This window comes from Dromiciops gliroides, chromosome 2 (genome assembly GCF_019393635.1).
Source record: "Dromiciops gliroides isolate mDroGli1 chromosome 2, mDroGli1.pri, whole genome shotgun sequence".
Taxonomy (NCBI): domain Eukaryota; kingdom Metazoa; phylum Chordata; class Mammalia; order Microbiotheria; family Microbiotheriidae; genus Dromiciops; species Dromiciops gliroides.
In genome coordinates, this window is record NC_057862.1 from 643,371,293 (window position 1) to 643,377,292 (window position 6,000).

Genomic DNA, 6,000 nt, shown 5'->3' on the forward strand with positions numbered 1-6,000 from the left:
TGACTCACCACCTAGCTACCTCACATGCAGTTAGTATATCAGAGAGTAGTAAAACAAAAACAACATAAAATGCTACTAGAGTTATATAATACATGACAATTAATGAGCTGCCTTATCCAGTTTCTATATCATTCCTGAACTGGTTGAATGGAAAGACACAGTCAAAGAGGCAGGAAAAGGGAAAAAATTTTTTTTATATTATGATATTACATATCAGACAACATGAGACACAGCCATGCCAATCCAAGTCTGTCTCTAGCTTATTGCTCATCCATCCATAGTCAATTAGCCCTTCTCTGTGCCTCTTTCCTCATCTGTAAAAATGAGGCAGCTTCTAATATTCCAACTCTGACCTTCAATGTTTTCAAGTCCCTTCCAACTCTCACATTCTATGATTTCCTGTCAGCAATTAAAAATTCTCCTTTCTTCCTCTCTTCCCCACCAAAGGGCCTCGCTCCCCAGAGAAAAGTCTGAGCATCCTTGAATGACACATCTGAGTCTATTTTAGTTTTATGCAGAACCCCAGAGGCCTCCCTCTGCCGAGAGAGGTTGTTTGTGCCAAAAAGTTTTATAAATATTAGGAAACACTAACCAATTCCACGTGGATAAATTAGTACTTCCTTTCCTTTTTATACAATGCATTAAACAACTCGTTATCATAGATATGGCAATATGTGGGGCAGGAATACATTTTTAGATGCTTGCATCATTGATAGAGCTCCGTGGTGGCCTTTGCTAAGGCATTTAGTTATACTGGGTGGTTTGGGGTTTTGTCACATAATCTCTTCCCTTGGCTGAGGTTTTGTTTTTCCCATAAACAGAATCACCTTCTGTCTTTTGCAAAAGCCTGAGAATATTAGAGATTCAAATTCCGCCCTGTCATAAAATGTGGATAATCACATGTGTCCTATCTACTTCATTGAACTGGAGAGGGGAAAGGGCTTCCTGGCAGTGTTTTATCATCAGAAGAACCCTGTGTATGGAGTTCACAGCCCACTGCTGCTACTCAATAATAAGAACAGTAATTCAAAGAACTGAAATTTCCATCTGACCTGAAGGTTGGCAAAGCACTTTATCTTGTTTGAGCCTTACAACAACTTGGTGAAGATGAAGAGATGAATAACCTGCCCAGGATCATAATACAGTAAATGTCTGAGGAGGGATTCTAAATGATGTATTCCTGGACTCTAAGTCTATATAAATAAGTCCTACCTATGTGGCCTGGAGAAAGCATGAGTAGGTAGCGCCTGGGGTCCCTTCCAGTTCTAAAATCTATTATCTATTCTTTACAAGGGTTTTTTTTTCCTCTTTTCTTCTCTGGCGTTGGTAGGAGACAGAGAACAGGAAACACAGTGACAAATAGAAACGGAAAGAGATCGAAAGATACAGAGAGAGAAATCAATTTTTGTTCATTGAAAATTTAAAATGACATAACGCACACATATAACTAACTTCTCTGGCTCGTGAAGAAATAAAGCATGACCGTCTTTAAGAGACTGTATAGTTCATTCACTGGTCCAAGATCTACTTTAATGTCAATGTGCATCTCACTGCTATCAGTACTCTCCCAGAAATGTTCTGTAGGGGCAGCTAGGTGGTGCAGTGGATAAAGCACCAGCCCTGGATGCAGGAGGACCTGATTTCAAATCCAGACTCAGACACTTGACACTTACTAGCTGTGTGACCCCGGGCGAAGCACTTGACACTTATTGCCCCACCAAAAAAATCTTCTTTTATTGCATATTTGGGAGCATCACAAGCTCAGAAGATAATCAACATTACAAGCAAGCAATGGAGAGCTGCACAGTGGGCATAGGTAGACTTCACACTGTACCACCATGCTTTATAAGCAAAAGGAGAGGTTAATGACATAATTGAGGACATGTATGACTGGAGAGAGTGGACTTGTTGATTAGGAACAATGAGTCCCAAACCATGGACATCACAAATGCCACGTGGGTATACTTGAATGTTTCAGAATTCTGTGATTTATGTCAACGGGTACAGTCCCCTCTGTCTAGACATTTGCTCTCCAAATGCACACATAACTCTCCAAAACCTTACTAAAGAGTTTTCATAAGATCATAGATCTTATGGGAGGAAATTCAAGGATCATTTAATCCTACATGCCCATTTAACAGATGAATCCAAAGTTTAGAGAGGTTGTCATTTGCCAAAATTCACAAGGCAATAACATCAAGGAGGGATTTGAAACCAGATCTCTTGATTGCAGAATCATGGGACTTTTTCCATGACACCCTACTTGGATGACTTCCAAATTCATCACCCTGCTGCTATCCTGGTTGTAGGACTCTCCAGAGTTAGCTGTCCTGGTTTGCTCCTCAGATGACAGGCACATCAGCAAACCTCTACTCAGAGCCTTTCCTGTTCACTAAAAGCAATAGTGGGGCACCTAGATGATGCAGTGGATAGAGTGCCTAACCTTTAGTCAGGAAGACTCATCTTCCTAAGATCAAATCGGGCCTCGGATACTTACTAGCTGTGTAACCCTGGGCAAATTACTTAACTCGGTTTGCCCCAGTTCCCTCACCTGTCAAATGAGCTGGAGAAGGAAATAGCAAACCACTCTAGTATCTTTGCCAAGAAGAAACAACCAAATGGGGTGACAAAGAGTTGAACATCACTGAAAAACAATTAAACAACAACAACAGAACCTATAGTAGAAGCTTGTGCTCTGTTGATATAGCCTTAGAAATCACAAAGTACTTGTAGGGGCAGCTAGGTGGTGCAGTGGATAAAGCACCAGCCCTGGATTCAGGAGGTCCTGAGTTCAAATCAGGACTCAGACATTGACACTTACTATCTGTGTGACCCTGGGCAAGTCACTTAGCCCTCATTGCCCTGCCCAAAAAACAAACAACAACAAAAGCATAATATATACAAAACCCAAATAGATACAAGGTAGTTTGTATGTTTTGTACCAGAAACAGTAAAGATTTGCTGTAGGCTGTGACATTTGAGCTCAACATTGAGGGGAAGGTAGGCTGGCTTTGTAATCTGAGGACCTAAATCCAAATTTGTCTCTGTCATTTGACCCCTGTGTGACTTTGGACAAGTCACTTAATAACCTCTCTGGACCTTGTTTTCCCCATCTATAAAATGAGGGTCGAGGTGAACTGAATGACTTCTAAGGTCCCTCTGGGTCTAAATCTATGAATGTCAGTGTTTAAATGAGCTACAGCATGAGAATGCTAGAACTTGATGTGACCTTAGAACATAGAATGTCAAAGCTGAAAGGGATCTTTGGACACAGTTCAAAATAGAAAGAACTTTAAAAGACAAAATGTTAAAACCTAGAATTTTTGAGTGTAAAGGTCCATGGAATTTGTCTAGCTCAGTCACTTCCCCCATTTTACAGGTGAGGACATTTTATTACAGAAAGAAGAGCAGCAGTAGATCCCTATAGCAAGTAAATAAAATAAAATCTACCTCCCCCATGTCATTATTGACTGCAAAGTGATTTTGGTCAAGGGATTCCTCATATATAGCTCATCTCAATAGTTTTTGTACTCCACCTATATAACCTGTATCTGATTGCTTACTGCCTCAGGGAGAGGAGAGGGGAGGGAGAGAAAGAGGGATAAAATTTGGAACTTTAAATAAAGGAGTATTTACTGAGAAAAAAGTAAAAATACATTTAATATTTTCGTAGATGTCAGATTTTAATCAGGATCAACAGCTGACTCTGAGTGGAAAAAAAAGATGAGCAAATGTTTGGAAATCCAAGAGAGAAGGAATTTTGTAAGAGAGGAGACCCAAAGAGTCCAATTAACTCTAGAACCTCAAACCAAGCAACATAAAGACATGAGAACAGTCCAGTTCAGAACGCTCCCCTACAAACTTTTGTCTCTAAAATAAGGCTTATTTTTAGTCAAGTCAGATTTCTGCTTGAAGTGAATACTTTCTAAGAAAGTCTGAAAGGCTGCTCTGAATCCCTCTACAAATAATCTCGGAGTTCTCTATACACCAACACCAATTCACCACTCAAGGGTGGCACATCTGTTTTCTGCCTTGTGCCTTTATGATGTATAAATGTGACCTACTTCCAGAGGAATGGAGTTGTTGAGACTGTATCAGATTCTCCTGAACAGATTTGACTGGTCCCAACGATACATCTCTTTACTACCTCCCAATGAGCTATTTTGCAGTTGGTTAGGATTTCCTGGCTCACTGCCAAGTGGGCAAGCAAGCTATCAATCAGCTCACTGCATGGTCCATCTGATTGGATTGTTAAGATGGCCCCAAACTTTGAAAAAATGGTTCATCTAATATATATGACCAACATTGTGGAAAGTCCCTGGAGACACGAGCTCTGGCTGCTCCCCTCCTCTGCAGGCATCTTTTAGGACTTTGTACAAGTCACATCATTTCTGTCTATATTTTATTGTTCGTAAAATAGTGACAATGCTGGCTGCCCACAGGGTAAGTATGTGGATCAAAGAGCTTATGGAAGCACTTTCAAAGGGATGGAGCACTATGCCAATGAATCCCAGGGTTATATTCAGATCATCAGTGTGGTAGAGTGGAAAGAGGTCTGGGTTTGAGTCAGAAAAACATCAGGATTTGAATTGTCTCTCAATTACTAGCTTTTTGACCATTGGAAAGTAAATTAATCTCTTTCAATCTTGTCTCCTTTGTGAAATCGGGCTTGTAATGCCTATAAGAGGGCTTAGAATAATGGTATGGGTTTTTAATCACTGCTACTAGGGGAGATTGAGCTCTGGAATTCTGAGCTGTAGTATGGCAAAGTTGATAGTTACCTGCACTAAGTTGAGCATAAATACACACTGATCCCCAGGGATTGGGGAGGAGTGGGGCACTGGGCTGTCTAAAGATCAATGGACCAGTCCAGCTCAGAAATGGAACAGGTCAAAAAAAAAAAAAAAGGAACAGGTCAAAGTTTCCATGCCGATCTATCTTATTGTTGTTGCTAATCAGATGAGATAAATTGATTGCAATGATACGCTTTAATAGATTGTAACAATTGATTATAATAATATTGCTGAGAGAATAAAAAAATGACCAACTGACTAATATTTATTAGCTGATGTAGATAAAGTACTTGTTTTGATCAACTGTGATAGACTTGACTCTTCTCAGCAATGCAATGGTCCAAGATAGTTTCAAAGGAATCATGATGGAAAATGCTCTCCAAATCCAGAAAAAAAGAACTGTGGCATCCAGATGCAGATTGAACCATACTATTTCTACTTTTTTGTTTTTCTTTTTTGAGGTTTCTCCTTTTTGCTCTGATTCTTCTTTCACAGAAAGAATAATGCAGAAATATGTTTAATGTGATTGTACATATAAAACCTATATCATATTGCTTGCTGTCTTGGGGAGGGGGGAGAGAGGGGAGGGAGGGAGAAAAAGTTGAAACTAGAAATCTTATAAAAACAAATGTGGAAAACTATCTCTACATGTAACTAGAAAATAACAAAATACTTTCATGGGGGAAAATGTTAGTTCTTATTAATCCCTTAGTCACTTAATCCCTCAGAGAACACTGGGATAGGTAATTGCTAAATGCCCATGCAGTGCTAAAATTCTATTATTCTAATAAAATGCTTTTAACTCCACAAATATGCTATAGCTATGTTTCAATGGCTTCATGAGCTCAATTCAAGTATTCCCTCCAGAGAAGCAAGTTACAATCGATCCATTCCTATTAATCCTTCCCAGCACAGCAGCTGCCCATCCCTTGATTTTTCCACCTGACCAGCCCTCCTGCCTTTCAACTCATATTCTCCATGTGGATAGTATTTATGCCATTTCCTCATTGTAATTCTTTAATAATACACCACAGCCTACTCACACCCACTGTGTATCTCTGGGTTGCTCTTTGGGTGACCCATGACTTTAATTCTTCAGGAATTATGGTTTCCCATGACTCATAACCACACACAGCATGCCACAAGACCACTGACATTAAAACAATGCACCTTGAAAAGCACAACTGCATATCATCTAGCATGACAT